The sequence below is a fragment of the Podarcis filfolensis genome, assembly GCF_964270895.1.
Source record: "Podarcis filfolensis genome assembly, chromosome: 16".
Lineage (NCBI taxonomy): Eukaryota > Metazoa > Chordata > Lepidosauria > Squamata > Lacertidae > Podarcis > Podarcis filfolensis.
The window spans coordinates 20,085,768-20,111,116 of record NC_139620.1 but is presented as its reverse complement, the minus strand read 5'-3'; the positions used below and the strand labels follow the sequence as shown (position 1 = coordinate 20,111,116).

Sequence of the window (25,349 nt, the reverse complement as noted above, 5' to 3'; positions counted from 1 at the left end):
AACCAAGCACGTACATAGATCAGCACAGGAAGACCGACCTGAAACCATTTTGACTCCCAAGCTGACCAAATGTTTCTCTGCAAGGAGGGAGGAGGTGAAAAAACCTTCCTTGTTACAGAAATTGGGTAATCACCATTTCAAAGGAATGGGCAGACTACCAGGAAAGGCAATCAGATAAGGCATTATCAGATAACCTGACAGACAGGAAAAACAACAACATTCAAATTTCTGTTGTAGACCACCTTTACTGTCATGTGGGTATGATGATTGTGGGGGGTGGTCTTGGGTTACACCCCTTCTGTGATGTATGTATGATGTATGGAGGGGTGGTCTGGAAGGTAGTTTAAAATGTCTATATAAGGGCAGGCACACCTTTGTTCTGGGTCCTCCTCCTCCTAAAAGGTGCTGCCAGTCTGTGTAGACAATACTAGGCTAGGTGAGCTAATGGTCAGTTTCAATATAAGGAAGCGTCTTTGTTTTATTTTAGAACTGGGAACATATTTTATTTCTAAGGAACGGCTGAAGAATGGTAGTTGAGTATCTGGTTCAGTTCCTGGCATCTCCAGGTAGGGATGGAAAGAACTTCTGCCCCAAACTCCAGAAAACAGCTGCAGACAATACTGAGCTAAATGGATGCAGTGGCATTGTTAGGGGTTGCAAAATTTCAACACCCAACAGTGCCTCAATACAGCTGCATGCTTCTGTCACTGGGCTCTGTTGAAAACAGCTTCTCCATGCAAACCAGGAAGTGACCGCTCCAGACAACGGAACAACTCATATTATCTCTGCGGCTGAAACCACCTGGGTGACACGGATGCCATTAAGCAGTTGAGTGTGCATGCATACGCTGTCTGTTTCCCTTTCTCCCAACCGCGTGGCCCCGGGCACTGGCAACCTGCACTACGCCACTGGATGGACCAATGGTCTGGCTTGGTTTTGGGTGGCTTCTTACATTCCCGCATTAGTCCTATGGCTTGACGATGGAACCCAGAGGCAGCTTTTGCCTGACACTGACTTTGGAGAGGAAGCAATGATGCCTAGATCATGTGGTACCCTCGACTCTCCCTGTATCATTAAAGACTCGAGATTACGAAATCCCACCACACGGATGAGATTCTCTCTCTCTCTCTCTCTCTCTCTCTCTCTCTCTCTCTCTCTCCAATAGATCAGTCTTCATCAAAGCCTTAGGATGTAATTAAGAGCCTAGGGACTTCAATCCAGGTCAAGCTGATGGAATCTCACAGATGATCTCTTCAGTGGCCTAGCTGGTTCGATGGACTCATGCCCAAGAATTATTTCATGCACCAGAGCAGATGGATGCCTTAGGATTTATTGTCCACCTCAAAAAAAAAAAAAAAAAAGACAAGAAAAGGCTCATGTTGCTTTCAAGTTCTTTGACAAACCACAGGCTACATTTAAGGGGGGGGGGATTGCACAGCTCAGCTGAAGAGTGAGGAGTTCACTTGGTTGTGTGTCCTGCAGCTAGGACACTGGTGAATATTTATTCTTCTTGTTTTCAGGAGATGACCTATATGTGTGAGGCTGTTCCTAAGTAGTCCTTTACCTCCTTAGCAATTATATTAATTATAATATGACGTGGGGAAATGTTGCTCAATCACAGAGTACATGCATTGTTGGGTATGGAGAAACCCTCAAGAGCTGCTGCCAGTCACTGTGGACAGTACTGAGATAGATGCACCAAGGATCTGATTAAATGAAAGGCACGTTCCTATACAGGCATTTCAAAAGGGCTGCAGCTCAGTGGTAGAGCATCTGCCTTGCATGTAGAAGGTCCCAGCTTCCATTCCCAGCATTTCCAAGCAAAGACTCCCTGCCAGAAACCCTGGAGAGTCACTGCCAGTCAGTGTAGACAATACTGAGATAGATGGACCAAGGTACTTTCCTATATTCCTGTGTCTGAACAGAAGGACTGCAATGCAGTAATTTGAGCATGTTCTTTGCATACAGAAGATTCCAGGTTTGACCCCCAGCATCTCCAGTTTGGGAATGTCTACTGCCCAAAATCCTGGAGAGCTTCTGCCAGTCAATGTAGACAATTCTGAGCTGGATGGACCAATGGTCTGACTCAGTACATTCCTGTGTCATAAAGGAAGAGCACAGTGGTTAGAGCATCTTCATGAAACTCTGGAGAGTCACTGCCAGTCAGTGCAGACAATACTGAGATGCATAAACCAATGGTCTGACTCAGTATGAGGCAGCTTTCCGTATTCGTCCTGCAGATGCCAAAGCATGAACAGCAGGCACTGACCCTGAAAGAATTTACAGCCATTTAAGGCAGCGTGTAGTACATCTTATTAATTACTTACTTCATAAAATTTATACACTGCTTGATTGTGTTTTTTGTCTTTAAAAAAACCAACAACCTCAAAGCAGTTTACAAAAAAGATTTTTAAAAACTCCAAAAGGAAAATTAACAGCAATAACTTTCAAGTAAAAGGTAAAGGGACCCCTGACCATTAGGTCCAGTCATGACCAACTCTGGGGTTGCGGTGCTCATCTCGCTTTATTAGCTGAGGGAGCCAGTGAACAGCTTCCGGTCATGTGGGCAGGATGACTAAGCCGCTTCTGGCGAACCAGAGCAGCACACGGAAATGCCGTTTACCTTCCTGCCGGAGCGGTACCTGTTTATCTACTTGCACTTTGACGTGCTTTCAGACTGCTAGGTTGGCAGGAGCAGGGACCAAGCAACAGGAGCTCACCTTGTTGCGCGGATTCAAACCGCCAACCTTCTGATCGGCAAGTCCTAGTAGTCACCCACAGCGCCACCCACATTCCTCTAACTTTCAAGTAGCTAAGCTTAAAAAACCGGTTGAAACTCGCATCAACTTCCTAAATATCTAAACATTTTGTCTGGGGAGATGCCCAAATGGCAATAAGCAGGGAGTTCCAAAGTGTAGGTGCCAACACAATAAAAGTTGAGTTCTTACAAATGCGGAACAGGTATTGTGTGACACCTGTAACGGTTGCCAGTTTCACTGACATATCTACGGTAGGGTGATCTCATAGGTAAACTGGTCCCAAGTCATTAAGGGCAGCAATGACAATGCAACAATGCAGTCTCTGACTCCACCCAATGCAGGTTCTGGCTCCACCTACTGTTGGCCTCCTTGTCTTCTGCACCAACAGCCCCACTGGCACCACCCACCAGTGCTAAGAGCTATCCTGTCAGCTCTCCACATACCCTAAGTGCACAAAGGGGCCCTTGGTGTGCTGTGCTGTCCAAGACACCCAGTACCCACAGCCCTGATGTCATTCCAAAGACCCCCTTTGCCAGCTTCCAACTGTTATAAAATTTTAGGGTACACCCACATAGCAGACAGACACTCCACAGAAAACAGATCCTTCACCCTTCAAAACATTCCCTGAGAATACTACACATTATTTTAGCACACAGAACAATTCTAAAAAGCCATCTTGGCTCTCCTAATTATTCTAAATATTTCCTCTAGAGAAGGAGATACCTTGGAGACACCTTTCCCAATAGTTCCCCCCCCTTACAAATCCTACAAATATTGTCTTAAGGGCATATTTTGTGTATGAATAGGGTATGCCTGTGACCTGGATTCAAAAACTAAGGTATTTACCATCTCAAAATAATGGCCAGACTGCCCAGGTAATGCAATCAGTAAAATGTTATCAGGTATCTTGGCAGACAGGAGAGAAGCCACACTCAAATTTCTGTGGTAGACCTCCTATTTCTGTGATGCATGTATGATGCTTTTAGAATGGTCGTTGGCTAAGGGGTTGGGCATTATCTAAAGTCTTTAAAGGTTCCTGCACACACTTTGTTCTTGGTCTTTCTCTCTCACCACCTTGCAAAGAGAGGGATCTGAGACTCTGTTGCAACAGAAAAATAAAGATCTGCCTTGCTTTCATTGGATCCTGCCTCCATCCATTCTTCTCTGACTGATCATGGACTTAGGGGACACATAGTCCCTTGGGGAGTTGGCAACCAAAGCCAAATCCACCCCCCCCCTACAACACAACCTAAAGCTTTCCAACTTTCTTGCTGTTGACTTAAGCCCGGCGACAGGTAATGAGCATGGAAGTCGGGAATTATTAGCACCCTCCTGATGCTAATAGCAGCTGATCTGATCATACAGCCTAGGCAGTTGTTTTCCAGCCCAAGCTAGCATCTCCCCACAGATTTCAGAGAGCAGAAACCAGCCTTTGCAAATGCACTGGGGAAGAGAAGTGTATGTTTGAAAAGGGACCTTGATGCGAGCATTTAGGAGCCAGGCTAGCAAGCTGGCAAATGCCTCTTTGCTTCCTGGTTTCCATCAGGGCCCTTGCGCTCCCTCTGTTCCCCCACCGGAGCACTGGGGGGGGCCCTCGGAGGTGCTACAGGCGCTGCACGGCGGCGCAGAGGGACAGGAGCAAACCGACTCTGATTTGTGCCCAAAGGCATCAGTGTCATACTGGTCGTGATGTCAGCTCCGGAGAACGTCAAGGCAGCAGTCAGGGTGTGCTGTCACAAAGAGAAATAGATATCATTTCAAACACAAAAGCTCTTGAGAGAAGGGAGGGGGAGGAAGGGCTGGAGTCCCACAATGCATTGCTTCCTTTCCTTGATCACCTGACCTCCCTCCCAGGCCTTATTTGTTTGCTTCCTTGATTAATTATTTTAATTAGAACGATAGAAGCTGGGAAGAAATCCTGTGAAGCTATTACATATAGAGAGATCCACAATCACAAACCATGTATTGCAAACAGTGCTTTTGTGCCAATGCCCTGCAATTGTTTTGGTACTGTGGGATCAGAACCACAGATCTCTGCTGTTAGAGATTGATTATTAAACCACACTGGGAATTTGTGTCTCTGAGAGGGGAGTAGGGGTCTCCTAGGGGTCTCAGGGCCATAATAAATGACAGCTCCCAGAATCCTTTGTGGGAAGCCATGATTGTTTAAAGCAGTATGATAGTTCTTTTGTTTTAATAGATATAGATAGATTAGATAGATAGATAGATAGATAGATAGATAGATAGATAGATATACAGACAGACAGATAGATGATAGATAGATAGATAGATGATAGATAGATGATAGATTAGATAGATAGATAGATAGATAGATAGATAGATAGATAGATAGATGATAGATAGATGATAGATAGATAGATAGATAGATAGATAGATGATAGATAGATAGATAGATAGATAGATGATGATAGATAGATAGATAGATAGATAGATAGATAGATAGATGATAGATAGATAGATATAGATGATAGATAGATAGATGATAGATGATAGATAGATGATAGATAGATGATAGATAGAAGATAGATTTGTCAACAGCCCTCCATCTGAAGATCTCAGGGAGATCACAACATAAAAATACAAAAATGAAAACACAAAATACGTAATAATAATTAGAAAACCTATAATCCCACAATCCCAATTTCACCGTATTCATTATGGTGGAATGGACTCCCTTTGAAGGTGGTGGACTCTCCTTTGTTGGAGGTTTTCAAAGAGAGGTTGGATGGACATCTGCCAGGTATTCTTTAGCTGTGTTTCCTGCATTGCAGGGGGTTGACTTGGGGTCCCTTCCAATCCTGCAATTCCATGATTCTATGAGTTGTGTGGTTCTCGACCACCTTCTGTGATGTCCACCAATTGTAGGGTGGGAACCTTTGTCAGTTTGCATTTCTTAATGCAGAAAGTATTGATCTGATGTGTAGAGATCTTTCCTACTCTCATTAATTCAAGAGGGTTCTGGAAGCTTCTCTGTGTGAAAGAAACAAGCAGAAGGTTCGTGATGTTTGGCTTATTCCTTCAGAAAAGCTGAGTACAGCTGCCTTAAACTGGTTCTGTTGCCGCTTTCTGTCAGAGTCATGCTGACTATAAAAGTAGGGCCAGAAGGAGCCTGGGTTTCAATTTCTCTTTCTTTTCCTTCTGGTGTGGTGTACAAATGCTATAATTTTATGGTTTAATCTTATTATAAGTTATTGTAAGTTTAAGTTAAGTCTGCTGCAACTGAATTTCTCATGGACTGTGCCAGTCCTGAATGTATTGGATTTACCATTATGCTCATTTGCCTTTGGTAGCAGTAAAGCTCTGCTGGATGAAATACAACTGCCTCTGGTCTATTTTTTGGGAATCCCACAATGTGTTTAAGTTTTTACTCTGCTAACTATACATTGGAATCTGCTCTGGATCAATATTGAATTTCCATGACAACCTCACCCATCTCTCTGCTTCTGCTGCTCCCACATCCAGCCTCCAGTCCAGAAAACAACCAGCTGCCTTATATCCCTGCTCAATCACAGAGGTATTCAGGGGAATCACTGTTAGTGTATTCCCATGCCTCAGATGCACAGCTTGGCTCCACCAGGAACTGTGCATTCAGCATCGCGGACCCAATGTTATGGAACTCCCATCCAGTTAAAGCCAGATAGTCCCTCTACCCACTGAACTTCCAGCACCTTCTGAAGACTTAAATTCCAGCAGGCTTTTAAACTGAATTCTGATTCTATAGTTTTAACTCTTTTTAGTCTTCTTGCATTGGGTCTCCTTGTAAGTTGCTTAGCAACAACTGTGAATAAGTGATATGCAAATCTTTGATACAAATAAATATTTGCAATCCATCTTGCTTTGACATGTGTTCCACCCATGTCCATTCCAACCTGTTTTCACATTTATTTAGAAAATACAAAATGCAACCAAAGGGTGTAAATTTGCAGAATTATTTATTTAATTAAATAATGCGGGGGGACGGGACACATCAAAGTGGTTTGGAGCAATAAAACATATAGCCGTGCAATAAAAACCATATTAAGAAGTTATAAACATACTTCAATTAACCATTGTAGAAGGATGTATTCTTAATTGCCTGCATAGTTTTCCAGCAGGCTCTTAAAGCTGGACAGAAGGTGCCTGCTAGATCTCTAGTGGCAGAGTGTTCCACAGGATTGGGCTGAAGACACTGAAAGCTCAGTTTCTTGTTGTGAAATGAGCCTTGCCAACTCAGGGAATGACACGTGATGTTCCTGCAGATGATCTTGGTGATCAAGGTGGGATATAAAGGTTCAGGTGACCCTCCAAATATGCATTTTTAAAAAAAGTTCAAGCAAAGAACTGCATGGGAACATTCAGGAAGTTTGAAAGTTTCATTTGCATGTTAGCTCCAGGTGGTATAGATCGGGTCAGTTTGCATTGGCCTTAGCCAGGTGTGGACATTTCCTTTTTTATTTTTTTTTAATATTTTTATTTAAAATTTCTTGGTTTACAAAAGTGTGTGCAATGTCTCTTTTTTCAAGTTACATTTTCTATAGATCAATTTCATTTCTTGAGACATTAGTGTTACATTGGGAAGAAAAGGGGGAAGAGGTAGAGGGGGGAATGGTGAGTGGGGTGGGGTCGGGCGGCAATGCTTCTGTTCTACTTAGTGTATGTGTGGGGTTTTGTGTCAGAGTCACTGGTGTGGGTTGTCTTTACTATTTGCTTGTGTTTCTTTGGTGTTGAGAGAGGTTGGGGGTGGCCTAGGGTGTGGTTGGTTGTCTTTGATTGGCTGTAGTGAAATTTGTTTTCGTGGTAGCACAAGGATGGAAGACCGAAGAAACCCCAACTAAAGAATCATGGCAAGAAAAATTGATGGACTATGCAGAACTGGCAAAACTGATATATAAGTTACGGGACAAGGATAACTGTGACTTTAAGGATGAATGGGAACCCTTTACAAAGTATCTGAAGATGCAACAAAGCGAACTGGACTCCTTGGCAGGTTTTGAATAAACATTCACAAACTTTTTATTGATAATAATCAGCTAAATAGTTTGAGGATCTATACAACTTTGTAACATGCAGAAAACAGCATTCTTAGAGAAACCAAAGACTGGAACTGAGGAAAGTCGGGGGGTGGGGTGGGGGTGGGTGGGTTTTGTGGGGGGGGGAGGGAGGAAAATGGGGGGAAAGACAAGGATGATATGTTTTTGGATAATATGTCTTGTTATACTTTTGAATAAAAAGAAAAAAGAAATTTGTTTTCGTGTGTGAGTGGTGTGTGTATGTGTGGTTGGATCAGGTTAGCCAGATTGATTTGAATGCTGTTGGCGGGTTCTTCTTGTCATCTTGTTGGGCTGTGTATGTGACAAAGGGTAACCATACCGGAATGAAGGCAACTTCTTCTATTTGTCCCCGTGTCAGTTTCAGTTTCAGTTTGCTGGTTTGTTTTTCTGATAAGGCTGTTACCTATTTGAGTCCATGTCCAATGCCCTCTTGACTTCTGGCTAGGCAGCCCACCCTCTCCCCAGCACCTCCAATAGTCTAGTTTGGGCAAACTGCTACATAACTTAGATCTGGCTCTTTGTGATGACAGAGAAGGAGCATAAAAGGGGGAAGTGTACTTGAGCTGGGATTGCACCCAAGGCCTACATTCCCAGCAAAGCTGGTTCCTGTTCCTCCTGCTGCTGTCTACTTACTGGGTGGTCTCCCAAGTTAAGTGGTTCATCTAAAGCCACACAGAGATTACTACGTATCCTCAGTCAGGGCAAATTATAGATAAGCTGTGCCAAAGCATTGTGATTAGAGGGTGCAAACTGCAAAGGAACTGGGAACTCCAAAGTTGCCCTCCTCCAAATTCTCCTTGTCGTCTCTCACAAGCCTTTTTGCATTCAGAGACCCATCATTTAAACGAAGCAAATTCCTTCCCCCTCCCCTCCCCAACCAACCACCATGTACCTTTCTACACATTGTAGACTCTCCCTCTCTTTCTTTTCTCGCTACCTCTGGAACAAGAGCAGGTGTGGAGAGGTTCCAGAGTGGCACATCTCACCCGCCAGAGGTCACCTGCATAATTCATCTCACCTACCAGAGGTCGCCTGTCTAATGCATCAAGCACAACAGGTTGGCTTCTCTTATTAAAAGGAGGCTCTGGAGAGGACAGAGGTTGATGTCAAGGGCAGATCCGAATGAGGCAAGGCCTTGGGGGAATCCTGGTGATTCAAGAGGGGTGATAGATCTCCACGCGCCAAGAAAAGGGGGTAGGCAGGAAAGGAGACACATTTTACGAGGTCGTGAACATCTGATACGAATAAAGCATTGAGATGGTACAGGGCTATTTGAGCTGGTGTCACAGACAAGAAGGAGAGAGGACTGACTCAAGCTAGGGCTGTGTCAGTGCCCGAGGGATTTTGGAAGAGTAGCTCCTGGAAGAAAACTATTCATGAGTGTAATAAGCTATCAAAGGAAACGATGGCACAGGATGTTTCAGAGGCTGCTCTTGCTGCATATGAAAGCAGAGCATGGAAATCTCCATAGAAGGACGAGTCCCTGACTTTAAGCATTTGAAACCCCATCATCTCCACGGATTATACTGAAGGAAGCGAGTGTCCGCTAGTTCAGGGTGAATTTATGCTGGTGTTTTACTACCAATGTAGGATTCGAACTATTGCCATAATTCAATTTGCTGTTAAATTATGAGAGCTAAGCCCAAACAACTATAGGGAATTCCCAATTATAGGGAAGAAAAGACTAAAGGATCCCACCCAAGGCCATAACAGCCAAAGTTGTGACGAACTGCTATGGGGAAAACAAAACCTGCCAATGCAGGGACATTTCTTCCCGGTCCTTCAACAGCAGCCAGTCCAAGACAATAGCAGCACCCACTAAACAGGAAGAAAAAGTTAACCTGCAAACAGGAAAACATTAAACAAAGGGAGAGTAGGGAAGGTGAATCTCCAGAGCCAACTGCCTGGCTATCGTCGGCTCAAACCCCTATTTACAAATGGGGCTGGCCCCGCCTCCCAGCAAGAAACTTGATTACTGAGGTTAGGCAAGAACCTCCAAATAATAACACTGAGAGGCAAGCCAGCCCCCTCTCTACTAGTAAGTTCCCTGGGAACTGTAGCACCACGCACAATCCCGCAAAGAGCACCCACATTATTATAAAGTGTGAATGCTCATTTTGGGGAAATGCTACTAAAATGGCTAATTTCTACATCATTGTAGGTCCTCCCCAGTCCTCTAGGACATGAAGATGCCAGCGTAGGCATGAACAGGAGGCTTGAGACCATAGAAGGAGCATCCATCTTTCTAGTCTAGTTGAAGGATGCTTCCTGCTTGCCATACCAAAGCTGTGTCTGCCCCACTCCTTTAAAATAGGACTGCATTCATTGGATCAACATTTTAGCTCACTTGGCCACGCATAGCATCCGTTGTGCATTTAGCCCTTGCTTTGCTATGTACTACAGTGGTACCTCACTTTTTGAACGTCTTGGAAGCCAAACGTTTTGGTTTTCAAGCACCGAAAACCTGGAAGTAAATGCTTCTGTTTTTGAACGCGCTTCGAAAGTCGAACAGCTTCCACTGAGTTCCCCCCCCCCCAAATTTCTCCATTGAATTTGCAGTCAGCCCTTTGCGCCTCGGTTTTCGAACATTTTGTAGGTCGAACGGTCTTCCGGAATGGATTACGTTCGGAAACCGAGGTACCACTGTATACTGATTTGAGCGATAAGGTTCCGGGCAGAAACTGTAATCTGGGTTTGAATTGTTGTTGGTTGTGTCTTTATTGCCATTCCTTCACCCTAAGGTCCCAGAGGTGGGTTACAGCATTAAGAACAATATTAAAAACAGTTTAGAATGACTTACAATCATAAAATAAGGTGGAGTTATTCGTCCAGTGACAGCCATGATGCTTACCGAATTTTGATGTAAGTGAAGTAATACATGTTGTTGTTGTTGTTTAGTCGTTTAGTCGTGTCCAACTCTTTGTGACCCCATGGACCAGAACACGCCAGGCACTTCTGTCTTCCACTGCCTCCTGCAGTTTGGTCAAACAAAGTAATACATGATAGCACCTAAACAGCATCTGCCGCTCCATAAACCCATTAAACCCAGAATATAAGATTACCTAGCTGCACTACTGGACCAGCCTTGAATCTCCAGTTATGGCGGGTTGCAGGCTTCTGACATTAGCACTGCATGCATCCAGTTTGTCTCTCCATGTTCCCCTGAAGGATTTGGCTGTCCCAGCTTAGCTGTCGCTCAAAATGACGCTATTCTCCATGATGATGGGCTTGCAAAGACCAGATCTGGATTTATTTATTTTTTTGAAAAAGATAAATAGAATTATTAACAAAAGCATTATAGTTTTTGTGGTTAGTACTTAACCACCAGATTCAATGAAAAGTACACTCCCTAAGTGCTTTTTATCCCCTGCCTCCCGCCCAGGAGCTTTTTCCATCAAGTTCCAGGAATATTTAATATGGGGCAGGCTTTGAAGGAGCCCAAGTAAGACCAGATGCTTCGGCAAATGTTGAGTTTATAAAAATATAACCACTTTTTAAAAAAAATAAAAATGAAGAGGGTGTCTGCATAAACACAATTTATGGGGTGTGAACACTGAGACTCGGGGTTGAGAGGGCTGCCCTCTTTTTTTTGACATAGTCTTTATTAAAGGGCGTGAAAGACCTTTGTTGTTCTTGTTGCTGACCATTGTTCTTACAGAAGGATTTTTCTTTTTCTTTTGTTTCCCCTGAACAGCAATGTCACAGGGAAGTGGAGCTCACCCCATCTGTCAGACAAAACTGGCTGCCGTTCAATTTCCAAGGCCCAGAGCACCAGTTTCAACCAATCACTCCCTGCCACAAATACAGAAACACACACACACACACCGTATCTTCTTGGGGGTCATGTGGACAAGCGAGCTGTGTGGCTTTCACTGCTAGGTGCCAGGTCACGATCAAAACGTTGGCTTCTCCATGATCCTTTGGGGGGTGGGCAGAGGCATTGCAAGGGCAGGGGGAAAGCAGATGCCCTATAAATTGCAGAAATCGCCTGGTGTTTATTGGGTGTCTCCAACCCATTCCCTGCCCCTCGGCTGAATCAGCTCCAGATTTTCAGGATTGGGGCTGGCCTGAATCCAGATTGAACGATGGTGGAGATTGTCTCTGGTTGGAAACAATTAGGTTAAAGAAATACTGGCAAAGCGGTGGTGCTGATCTCACCGTTTATCGGGACTCTTGAGCTGTGCAGGCTGAATTGAAATCCTCAGTACCCAGGAAGCTTGGCTGACTTCCCAGGGCCAACAGATGCCGGAAAAACTCACCTAGTGAAAGCAAACACATGTTTGCGGATGCAAGTATCATTTAGGGCACACCAGCCAGAGAGCTGGGATTGGCTGTAGCTCCTGATGCATGGTGTACAGATGGCTACAAAGGCTAGAGGAAACATTCAATTCAGGCCACAGTCACAACATAAACTTAAAGTGCTTTGATACCACTTTAGAGTAGATTTAAGCATTTTTCGCACATTAAAAAGTTTCATTACTACGTCACTATTTTTAAGATGATCATCTTATTTGTATGCCGTCTTTCCACAGTTTAAACAACACTCTAGGCGGCTTACAATATGAAAAGATTTGCATAATTATAAACATAGCAAAGTAGCCATAAAAATAAATAAAATACATCAAAAGCTACATAACGAAACTGAAGAATATCCACATAAAAATAAAGATACAAAAAAATTATTTCAATAACAACAAAAACTCCCGACAAAAAAATTAGAAATTACTTGAAAGAAACAAATAGGCCTAGGATTAAATTAAGTTATAATTGAATAAATGGGATTTAGAATATTAAGAAATGTGAATAAGATGGACTATAATTGGAAATTGTTTTAGTTCAATAATGATATTGGAAAGCTGTTACTTTCAACTACAAGAAACTCAGAAGGGAGGGACTAGAGAAAGTCAACCAAGATGTTTAAAAGGTTGGATTTGTAAATAATTAAGTTTGTTGTTATTGTTTATCTGTTTATTGTTCCTTTTTTTTTCTTTCGTTCATTGATGTATTTTTCTTTTTCCTTTTCCTTTTTTTCTTTTCTTTTTCTGTTTTTGTGTGTTATTCTCCTTTGTGGTTTTTGTTATTACTGTGGAAAATCTAATAAATTTTAAAGGAAGAAAAAACAACAACTCCTGACAAAACTTTTCCCCAAATACCCCAGTCCTTGCTAGGTGGCAGCAGCAGCAGTTCTTATGAAGCCTGTCAGGCCCTCCCGTAGGCCAGGTGGAGAGGAACAGGGCCCTCAGGCTCCTGGCAGGTTTCTATATCCTCATAACTTCAAAGACAGATTACATGGGATGGATTGATTAAGAAACAGCAGCGTGAGGATGATATTGATGACCATAATGAGCACCTTAAAGCCTAATGAGATGCATCTGATAAAGTGGATTAATGTAAAACAGAAGTTGTGGGATAACCAGCCTCATCCAACCAACATGCATAAGTCGAGTTATTTCACGGAGGGGTTAATACAACAGAGCAAGCTATCCTGCCAGGCTTAGCTCACACTGGGAGGGACTAGGTAATCAAGGCTTTGCTCCCTGAACCTACCTGAGAAGTCCAGCATGTGAAGAGGTTCTGAGCTATTTGCTCCAGCTCAGACTGCATGGCTCTCACCAGCCATTCTTGAGTTCCTATACCAGGGTTCCTTCACCACTGTAACTAAGCCAAGATTTACTGCCTGTGCAACTTTACTGAATGCTGTATGGAAAAGCACATGAATCTGACCTTTGGAGAGTTTGTAAGTAAATCATTTTTAACTGACCTGTACAGTCTTTTTATAAGCTTGGGGAAGAAGGAAACTTCGGAACTCACTTTAAAGGGCATATATTTTAAAGGACCCATAACCTATATTTCCACATGTTACTTTGCTGCATATTTTGTGATTTAAAATCTCTGCTGGGGTTCTCTCACCAAAGGGTACTTTCCCCAGGCTTGGATCCAGGGAATTTTGCTTTTTAGACTTATTTTTTCCCCTTGCACAAACAGAAATTAGTATAAATTAGATGGATAGGCAGAAATTTAGGCCACATCCACACCATACATTTGAAACACTTGAACAGTCATGGATTCCCTCCAAATAGTCATGGGGGAAAGTAGCTTGTTAAGGATGCTGGGAACTCTAGCTCTGTGCAGGGTCTCCTAACATCTCCAAGCACCCTTAACAAACTGCAGCTCCCAGGATTCTTTGGGGGAATCACTAATATACCTAGAAAGACATGCAATTATGGAAGTTCTGGGACTTTGCATTTGGGGAAAACTAAGATAGCGGAAAAAGGGACGCGGGTGGCGCTGTCGGTTAAACTACAAAGCCTAGGACTTGCCAATCAGAAGGTCAGCAGTTCGAATCCCCGTGATGGGGTGAGCTCCCGTTGCTCGGTCCCTGCTCCTGCCAACCTAGCAGTTCGAAAGCAAGCCAGTGCAAGTAGATAAATAGGTACCACTCTGGCGGGAAGGTAAATGGCATTTCCGTGCGCTGCTCTGGTTTGCCAGAAGCGGCTTAGTCATGCTGGCCACATGACCTGGAAGCTGTACGCCGGCTCCCTCGGCCAGTAAAGCGAGATGAGCGCCACAACCCCAGAGTCGGTCATGACTGGACCCTTTACCTTAAGATAGCAGGTGCCATTGGGCGGCACCACATGGATGGTCCCCTCAACCCTGAAGCCAAATCTGGTATTGGTTCCCCAGCTGACTGGGTAATCCTAGTCAAAATAGTCCAATCAGATAGCATGGATGTTGACGAGAACAGCCAAGTTTTGTGCCTTTCCCCCACCAAGGTGAAAACTGCTTATCTCCACAGTTCAAAAGAACCCATTTTCACCTTGACAAGGCTGCATCTGTCTCTGGGTCGTTTTGAAATCTCATTCCAAAAGGGCCTGACGCTCTTTGATCTCAGCAAGGAGAAAAACAGTCACAGACTGTCTTATACCGTACAGCACAAAGAATACCATCAACCCAGAACAGTTCCCGTGTATGGCTATCAGTATCTCTAATCTTAAAAAATGTTTTATGGTTCACTATTTTCTTTGAGAGCGGCACCATCAGCCTGGAAATCTTAACACTGAAAATAATTATAAGAATAAAAACTCAAAATACCATTACCTGATACTGCATTTAGGCTGATTAAAATGGAAATAATTTTAGAAATGTCAACCATTTCCCCAATCGTTCCAGCTTTTAAGTCTTTCGCTGCCTCAAACCCCTTATGTGCAAGGTGCCATTTAGTCAAATTTGCTTCTGCCTATGGTCAGTTTCCTTCAGATTCCTTTCTCGTTCTCAGGTGAAGGTTTCAAGAAGTTGCAGGTTTAAAGCCAGGTTGCCTTTTTGGTTCATCTCTAATTCTTGAACCTTATTTCCATTGGTGATTTCTTTTTCTTCTTTGCAAACCCTTTGGCTAGTGCAATAAAAATTGTTTAAATTATTAAATATCAAGTTGGCACATACAGAGCTTTTATATATAGATTATATTGGCAAAGTTAACTCAACACAAACTCTCATTTTGCAGAACTTGCACCTAAAACTCAAGAAAGGAGAAGGAACAGAAAACCTCAAACAAAATGATGATGATGATGATAAGAACAATAACAATAACAATAACAATTTATTACTTGTATTTCAACCATCTGGCTGGGTTGCCCCAGCCACTCTAGGCACTGTCAAACAAAATAGAAAAGAACACAACAGACGTTAAAAGCTTCCTGATACAGGGTTGACTTCAGAAGTCTACAGAAGGTTATGAAGTTCTTTACCTCCTTGACATTTCATGGGTGGGCACTCCACAGGGCAGGCACTACTACCAAGAATAAGGTTACCAGATTTTTTTCAAGGAATCCAGGGACACTATTCAACTTCAGTGGATTTTGTATGGGGACTGGTTTGCAAATCCGGGGACTGTCCCCTGGAAACAGGGACATCTGGTAACCTTAACCAAGAAGGCCCTCTGCCTGGTTCCCTGTAACCTCACTTCTCACAATGAGGGAAGTGCCAGAAGGCCCTCAGAGCTGGACCTCAGTGTCCGGGTTGAATGCTGGGGGTGGAGACGCTCCTTCAGGTATACAGGGCCGAAGCCATTTGGGGCATTAAATGTCAGCACCTACACTACAAATTGTGTTGGAAACGTACTGGGAGCCAATGTAGGTCTTTTAGGACTGGTGCTATATGGTTCTAGCAGCTACATTCTGGATAAGTTGTAGTTTCCAAGTAACCTTCAAAGGTAGCCTCACGTGGAATGCAAGCTGGAGATATCCAGAAAATACCACTCTGGTGAGACAGTCTGCAGGCAGCTAGGGCCCACTGGTGGAAGAAGGGGGGGGGACGTACCGTCCCCGGCAGCGCGATCCCAGTAGGGTGCCATTGTGGCTGCCCCCTCCCGTGCTGGGTGCCCCGCCCCTGGGATGTACGCCAGCCATGCCCCCACCTGCTTCCCGCCCCCTGGTGCTGGAGCATGAAGCTCCACCACTAGTAGGGCCTCAGCTGGTGCAACAGGTGGAGCTGATAGACAGCTGCCCTGTACACAGAATTGACCTGCACCTCCATGGACAACTTGAATCCAAAATGACCCCCAGGCTGTGCACCTGGTTCTTTAGAGGCCCAGTTATCCCATTCCAGACCAGGGAGTGCTCCCCACCTGCCTGCCCCTTGCCCCTCAAAACAGTACTTCTCTCTTGTCAGGATTCATCCTCAATCTGTTAACCACCATCTATCCTCCAACTGCCTGCAGACACTCCCATGTCACGTTCACTGCCTACCCTGGTTCCGATTTAAACGAGAGGCAGAGCTGGGTATCATCTGCACACTGGTAAACACTCAGCCCAACTGCCCTGATGATCTCTCCCAGTGGCTTCATATTGATGTTAAAAAGCATGGGGGAGAGGATGGAGCCTTGAGTTGCGTGGCAAGACCCCTCCCCCATGTGAAATGAAGACACAGGACACAGTATTTAGGGTTAATGGGCATAAAAAGGCCACAACTTTATTGATTACAGAATTGGAAGGTATTGGCCTTAGGCATTGGCTCCTATCGACTACCCGGCATGGGAACCGGGAAGGGTTGTCCACAAACCGTGGGGGTCCTGTTGAAGTACGCCAACTAGGATCCCACGGGTGTCACCGCTCTGGGGCGTGCCGGAGGCCCTTACCTCCCTAGGTTTCGGACAAGGCAACGCCCCCCGGAGTCCTCTACCGGACTACCCTTTCCTCCTGGGGAAGGTGATGGCGCTTCCTTCCCCCTTCATTTGCATAACAATTGACCCCTGCCAATGCCTAACCGCCAATACCAAGTAAGTTGTGACGTTTGCTACGAGGTAGGCGAAAAAACCAAAAGGCTCGAAGTGGGCCGAATTGGAAAAATTCCTACCAGGCCCCATGCGGCGACCAACCGAAGTCCATAGCAAGGTCAAGTCTAGCTAAACCTAAGGGTGGGTGGGATGGGAAAACCGCTCAGCTGGCGAAGGGGCAAAGAGGGCGGTCCCCGGGCATGCCTGGCCTTAAATAGGCCAAGCCATGCCCCCCCCCGGTCCGCTGATTGGCGGGCCGGGCTGCCGACACGCCCGGGGATTCCCTGATCGCGCGGGGGCCAGGGACAGCCCCCGCGTGCGTGATGTGGGAGGATTTCTGCCCGCAACCCCCTCTTCTCCCAGGGCGGAAATGGCTTTACCCCACAAGTGAGCGCCCAGGGGTTGATCCATTGCGCAACAATCTTTGATAATGTACTTGTGTTTCCCCTTGTTCCATCAGGGCAACAAACATATCCCTAAGTAACTTTCACATAATGCTGATACAATGCAAAATCATGCATGTGGTACAAAAAAGAAAGTAAAATGAGGTGTGAAAATCTGGTAAGCAAGGAAAGCTCCCTGGTCCAGCAGAATTTTGGAGGTCCCTGGGGTGGCCCACATTGATAACACCTCACATCCCTGTCATTAGTGGACAGTGGTGCGAGTTTGTGCCCTAATTTATGGCTTTTAGATTGCAAGCTGTGAAATAATTCACCAGGCGGCAAGGCCCGGGGTCAATATATGTTTAAGTAAAAAGGTTTTTTGAGAGCTTCAGGGTCAATCAGGAAGAGCTATAGTTATTGCACATGAGGGGAAATGAAGGGGAGGACAGGAGAGAAGAAGGAGGTTTGGACTGGGGCAGTCGATTCCTGTTAAGCAAATAAGACTGTTTTATTGCTAAACGGTAATTGAGGAAGCCCTTAACTTTTCCAAGGAAGTGGGTTTCCGAAATAGATGCTGTGAGGCCATCTCCAGCCCCTGCCTATCTGACATTCTGAAAACACCACCCAAACCTTATCCCAGTGAATTAGAAATGTGGGTTCTTAACAGCTCAGAAAAAGGGGAACCAAGTCCATTGGGACGGCCTGATGACCCACAACATCTGGAAATGTAGCTTATTGCTGGCAAAGAGAGAAGCAGCCAAGGATGGGTACTGAGCCAAAATGAGGGATTGATCTCACAAATAAGAATTGCCAGGAATCAAAAGAACTGAATCCCTGCCAGCATTTTCTCCCCAGGGGTTCTTGAGAAAAGCCCGAAGGACAGTTGAGTGATTCCTGATTGGTGGAAGCTGCCCATGTGACCATTACAGGAAGCACTGCCCTTACTCTAGTGAGATTTATTTGCCCTTAGTAATGTCACCACCCAGGCAGATGTGACTGGTTGCACTGCACTGTGATGTCACCTCACCCACCGCGTGATTACTAATTCAGAACAGTCAAGGAGGGATGAAGTGAAGGCTGAGAGACTGATGAAGTGGGGAGGGGAAACAGTGTGGAAAATAGTGGCTATGGATAGATGCAAAGAGGGACCCAAAATTAGGACTAAGGGGCTTTTTTTGTGGTGCCTTGGAAACATGACCAAACCTAGCACTTCAATCCCCAGGGACTATTAAGCTTGGTTCTAACTACAGTGGTACCTCGGGTTAAGAACTTAATTTGTTCTGGAGGTCCGTTCTTAACCTGAAACTGTTCTTAACCTGAAGCACCACTTTAGTTAATGGGGCCTCCCACTGCCGCCGTGCCGCTGCTGCACAATTTCTGTTCCCATCCTGAAGCAAAGTTCTTAACCCGATGTGCTATTTCTGGGTGGGCTAGTGGAGTCTGTAACCTGAAGTGTCTGTAACCTGAAGCGTATGTAACCCGAGGTACCACTGTATAATGAGACCTCTAGTCCTCATGACGCAAATATTGTAGAAGGAGCTTCCTTACACTGAATTTGAGTAGAAAGGGAGGGCTCCCAAAATGAATAGAAGGGAGGTGGTACAAAAAGATTAACCATATGTCAATCACAAGAAGTGGCACACATGCACTGTTTGAATGGCAGTGCCCATCAAAACAGGGTGGAGTGGGGCGGAGCAAAACAAAAAACCCTAAGCAATACCCCAGTCCAAGATGATCATCACTGGCCATTGACTATACCGACTGGGGTGGATTAGACTTGAAGTATGGAAACATTTGAAGGGTCATAGATACCTCATCCCTGACCCAAGTAGATGCATTCAGGCTATGAAAGCATATGGTTGCCCTCATGGCTAGTTGCCACAGATAGCCTTTTACATGAGGGTTTCCATTCAAACCTCATGCCTCCTTCATGAAAGCAAATGCTCTACCACTGAGATGTGAATCAATTGATCTAATTGATTAGCAGTTGGCTGTGAGGCAGATCCATATAGTTAAAGCTAAGGTTTTCCCAGTAGTGATGTATGGAAGTGAGAGCTGGACCATAAAGAAGGCTGATCGCCGAAGAATTGATGCTTTTGAATTATGGTGCTGGAGGAGACTCTTGAGAGTCCCATGGACTGCAAGAAGATCAAACCTATCCATTCTGAAGGAAATCAGCCCTGAGTGCTCACTGGAAGGACAGATCCTGAAGCTGAGGCTCCAATACTTTGGCCACCTCATGAGAAGATAAGACTCCCTGGAAAAGACCCTGATGTTGGGAAAGATTGAGGGCACAAGGAGAAGGGGACGACAGAGGACGAGATGGTTGGACAGTGTTCTCAAAGCTACCAGCATGAGTTTGACCAGACTGCGGGAGGCAGTGGAAGACAGGAGTGCCTGGCGTGCTCTGGTCCATGGGGTCACGAAGAGTCGGACACGACTAAATGACTAAACAACAACAATGTGAGGCAGTTGGAGGTGGGGGGGGGAGACAGCCTCCTTGGACGTAATTTCTCAGTGCCCATTTACCTATCTGCAAAATAGGTGTAAGCCCCATAAGAGACAAGCCACTTGCAAGAATCCACTGAGGCGCTCGAGATCCCTACCCCACCCCGCCCATCCTCTGCATTCCTCCAGAGCCCATAAATGGCTCATCCATTCTCTCAATTTCTAACTTGCGGGAAAACTTATTGCTGAGCATCTTTCGAAAGAGCAACCCCAAAGCATTAACTTTTAATATTTAATGCCTTCTTTGGGGCTCTCGGAGAGCAAAGTGAGAAAGATCCCATAAAAATCTATTAGTGTTAATCAAATGCTCCAACTGGGCTCAGCCATTACCAGCAATTAAAGAGGATTCCCCCCCCCCAAGGCCAACATGGCTCCCCAGAATGATTTGTGCCGCACTTGCTCTCCTCCATTCTCATCTTTCTTCATCCTTATCTAAGTATTCTAAATCCTTTCTTTATTTCTCCTCGCCTCCCGCAGCAGATTCTGTATCCTCCTGACCAGTGAATTACGGCGCTAATGAGGTGTTTATACTCTCCGCTCATCAATCACAGATGTGTTTGCACTGAAGAGCCCAACAATAGCTCAGGAGTGGGGTCAGTCTTGCAGGATACCTGGGAAATGGAACAATCTGCCCTGATCATCTCTCTTCCCCCTTCCATTTGCACCGTTATTATGCACCTGAGCAGGTAAGTAAACGGCACCAGTTAACCTTGGCGGGAGATCACCTGTTATTCAGTATCAGGTCCCCTGTCTCACCCATCCCCTTTGTCCGGACATCTTGTACGTTTCATCACCTTCTAGAAGTGCCGCAGGACTGGAAACTGACTCTACCTTGACAACTCCAGGGTCAGGTTACAGAGGGTACCATCTGAGGCATCTGATCCAGGCACAGGTACATCCACGTGCAGAAGGAAAATAGGAAAGACCACCTAGAGGTTGGCTTGTACCCTGTGTTCTTTTCTGTCATCACCAGCTCTGCTCTTGTCCTTTTTATTTTTCAGAAAACCTGTCTGTTGGTCATGTTCTTGAATGTCAAGTAGGGATGGGGAAAATCCTCTTCAGTGCTATTTTTCTAGAAAAAGAGGTTCCAGTGTGTTCCAGTTGGGGGGAAAACCTGATCCTCTTGGTTTCTCATTTTCTAATCTTAAATTCCATTCTCCACAGTTCTACATCAGTTTGCATAAAAGTTCTCATTCATCATAAAAATTATTTTTGTGTGCAAAACAATTTCCCCCAATGCAATGCATTTAACATCATTTTTCACTGACATGTGCACATTTAAACACACTTTACCCTAGTATATGCATCTTTGTTCACTTTAGTTGGCTGAAGAACTGCCCTGGAAAATTCAGAAAGCTGAAAATTTCAAAGGATGGCTGCATTTCAGTTGGTGTATTATTCCAGACCCTCCAAGTGTCCCTATTTTCCATGGATTTAGAGAAGCCATTCTGGCTTCTGATTTGATATTGGAATGTCCCACTTTTCCTTAGGATGTCCCTATTTTCATTGGAGAAATGTTGGAGGGTATCCAGTTATCCGACTCCTGAGCCGTCTGAAGGCAATCCTGTGCAGTTTTTTTAAAATGTTAAATGTTTTATTATGTTTTCATATATGTTGGAAGCGGCCGAGAGTGGCTGGGGCTACACAGTAAGATGTTTGGGGTATAAATAGTGAAATTATCATTATGGAATGAGACATCCCTATTTTCATTGGGGAAATGAAGGAGGGTATGTTATTCTGCAAAGTGTGATGTAGGTACCTTTGCCTTTAAGTGTTTCAGATTTCTTTCCTGCTCAACAAGCAAGATGGGGACTGCTGTAAGTCATTCCCACTGCGAAGGAGGCCATTGACTCTGTTCGTTTCAATGTGTTTTGTTTCACCATGGCTGGTGCTGGCAAATTTATTTATTTGTATTGCTGAGTTTTAAAAAACCAGCCTTAGAATTTGATAGGCACAGTCTGAAAGAGGGAAAGGAACAGAGACAGTGAAGAGAAGTAAATTCTAAGATTGGGGGAATCAAATGATTGTTGTTTAGTCGTTTAGTCGTGTCTGACTCTTCGTGACCCCATGGACCAGAGCATGCCAGACACTCCTGTCTTCCACTGCCTCCCGCAGTTTGGTCAAACTCATGCTGGTAGCTTCGAGAACACTGTCCAACCATCTTGTTCTCTGTCCTCCCCTTCTCCTTGTGCCCTTAATCTTTCCCAGCATCAGGGTCTTTTCCAGGGAGTCTTATCTTCTCATGAGGTGGCCAAAGTATTGGAGCCTCAGCTTCAGGATCTGTCCTTCCAGTGAGCACTCAGGGCTGATTTCCTTCAGAATGGATAGGTTTGATCTTCTTGCAGTCCATGGGACTCTCAAGAGTCTCCACCAGCACCATAATTCAAAAGCATCAAATGATAGTTCCACACAGGGGCACCATCTCTAGGGGGCCCTGGGGGCCTGAGCACCCACACTGCAGAGCCTCTGACACAACTTGCAGTGCCTCACAAAGCACCAGAAGTCACATCCGAGTCCTGGTAAGACCTCAGAGATGCTGTCTGAGGCCTTGTGAGACCTCAGAACCTGACTTCCAGTGCCACAGGAAGTCAGTGCATGACATCATGACGTCATGTAGCAATGTGATGTCATGACATCACGTCACACATGCTGGGCACCCATAACCTGGGGCCCAAATCGGTGCCCCTGGTTCCAAACAAGCTACTGGTAGGGGGTCTCACTATCTGGCCTCTCCCTCTGAGGCACCCAGTTTCAATCACTTCTGCAAGGGTTGGAGGCCATGACTAATGCAGAAATGGAGGGGAGGAGCCAATCACTGATGGGAAGGGTGGAGCCAATTTGCTTGTAGAAATGCATATATTGGACACATTTGCATCACAAAAGGAGAAATGCATACACATTTCCATGTGGACATTTTTTATTTTCCCAAAAAATAATTGTTACTTGATTTTTCAAGCATGGAGTTATAACAATACCAAGTAAATGTCCACATTTAGAGATTTTTCTGAAGCGCTAGACTTCCCACCACCCCCTCCATGGCTCTTATTGTCAACATTTCCAACTGCATATTAATTTGTAATCCATATTTTGTATCTGTCCCTATTGTCTATAGTAATTGCTACATTACATTACATTAAAAATCCTGCTAATGTTTTCATCTACTTACACTGGTTTCCTAAATAATTTCCCCCATTTATTTTCTTAAAGTTTTTGTCTTCTTGGTTCCTGAGCTTTCCGGTCAGTCTTGCCATTTCACCCATGTGGACATTTTTAAAAACACTTTCTCCTTTTAAGTTCACAAAGGAATGCAGAAATGAGGCAAGCTGAATTTAAGATTGGAAAACTGATAAACTGAGAGAACCCAAAATGGTCAGCAATAGTTAATAGAAAGCTTGATTCGGCACATGTGTGCACTCATGTACACACACACACAATGTCTTTGCATCACATGGACTCAATGTGGAGGATAACACCTAATATCACTCAGCTACAGCAAATGCAACACTTCTGAGTATTCCATTCTCAGTGTTCCATGAATTTTCACCTTGACTTCAAAACCCTTTGATGCACATCAGAGCAACGGATGGAGGCATATGCTTGAAAACCTTGCTGCAAAAAAGCAATATCTATTTGCTTAGTCACTGTAATTATCTATACAGTGGTACCTCGGGTTACAGACGCTTCAGGTTACAGACGCTTCAAGTTACAGACTCCGCTAACCCAGAAATAGTACCTCGGGTTAAGAACTTTGCTTCAGGATGAGAACAGAAATCGTGCGGTGGCAGCGGGAGGCCCCATTAGCTAAAGTGGTGCTTCAGGTTAAGAACAGTTTCAGGTTAAGAACGGACCTCCAGAACAAATTAAGTTCTTAACCCAAGGTACCACTGTATCTATATATCTATATTTATATCTTGTCTATATCTATTTGTCAGCGCTTCATAACTTGCATTTCTGTTTCAATAGTTGGCAAAATACAATCCGAGGAGGCAACTTTTCTCATCTAAAACACAAGCAAAAAATCGTTAGCAGCCTCTCCAGATGTGTTGCAAAATACCTGGCACCCAGGGAAGTGCGGAAAGGCGTGCCTTCTCATTGGGTCGATGTCTTCAACAGGATCAAACATGCCAAGACTGCGGGGTGCTCTTGCAGAATCCATGTGGGTGTGATTTATCTTCTGAGGCCAAACATTAATTGGTAAAAAAGGAGAGGGGTTGCCATCTAGGGCTCAAGGTTTTAGATCAGGGACAGGGAACCTACAGCCTTCTGATGTTGCTGAACAACAACTTCTCTCCCTCAACTATCACTTGGCAGCAGCCATTTCATTAGGCTGCTGTGATGGGAGAGATGGCTGGCAAGGCTTAGGGCTCATTCATACTTGCTCCACATTTCTAGGCACAGATTCCCGCTTCCATGTCTGAGCACTCCCTGCCAAAAGCCTGAAATAACAAGGGGGAAAACCCCACTCATGACTGCTGAATCGGAGCAAGCAACACAGAAAACCTGAATGGCCATTTGTTCTGATTCAGCATTAAAGAGTGTGCTTTCCTGGGGGAAACAGCAGGGTGGAAAAAAAGAGACGAAAACACACACAAAACAAAACACTCAGGCATGGACCAGAAAAGCTCAGGCCTGTTTATAGAAAATACGGGGTGAACGGTATATGTTGTGCTGCTGTTGTAATGCTGTACAGTGGTACCTCGGGATACATACGCTTCAGGTTACATACGCTTCAGGTTACAGACTCCACTAACGCAGAAATAGTATCTCAGGTTAAGAACTTTGCTTCAGGATGAGAACAGAATCATGCAGTGGCAGGAGGCCCCATTAGCTAAAGTGGTGCTTCAGGTTAAGAACAGTTTCAGGTTAAGAACGGACCTCCGGAACAAATTAAGTACTTAACCTGAGGTACCACTGTACTGTTTTTAACATTTGATTGGGAGCCGCCCAGAGTGGCTAGGGAAACTCAGCCAGATGGGTGGGGTATAAATAATAAATTATTATTATTATTATTATTATTATTATTATTATTATTATTATATGTGCATGAGTCCATATTCTGTGAGCTTTGCCCAAAGACCAGCTCCATCAGCCACCTCCTAACTCTTAAGTCTTTCTGTGCTTCCTGGTCATTAGAAGAACAGCTGCTTAAGAACTGGTGTCTGGGTTTGCTTCCCTCCTTCTTAGAGACTGGCAGGAGGGGTCTGACTGAATTTGGGGGACATTCCTCACTAGCCCACATGCCAGCTTCCAGGGGTGTAGTGTGCAGAGGACCAGGGGGGCATAGATCCAGGGGCATGATTTTGAGGGGGCACCTGGCACCCCCATGAAGGGATTCCCACCCTGCCTGCTGCCAGGGTTCTCTGGCCCCCAGAGCCTG

The 25,349-nt window shown here is 44.7% G+C and overlaps 1 long non-coding RNA gene across 1 annotated transcript in view; it reads left to right on the top strand.

Annotated features, from left to right (window-relative positions):
• LOC310751490 overlaps positions 1-24,890 on the top strand; it is a 153,282-nt gene extending 128,392 nt beyond the window's left edge. Inside the window, exon 3 of the long non-coding RNA XR_014542556.1 lies at positions 24,835-24,890. This is a non-coding gene — a long non-coding RNA (uncharacterized lncRNA). The remainder of the gene's footprint in view (positions 1-24,834) is intronic.
• Positions 24,891-25,349: the final 459 nt, after the last annotated feature.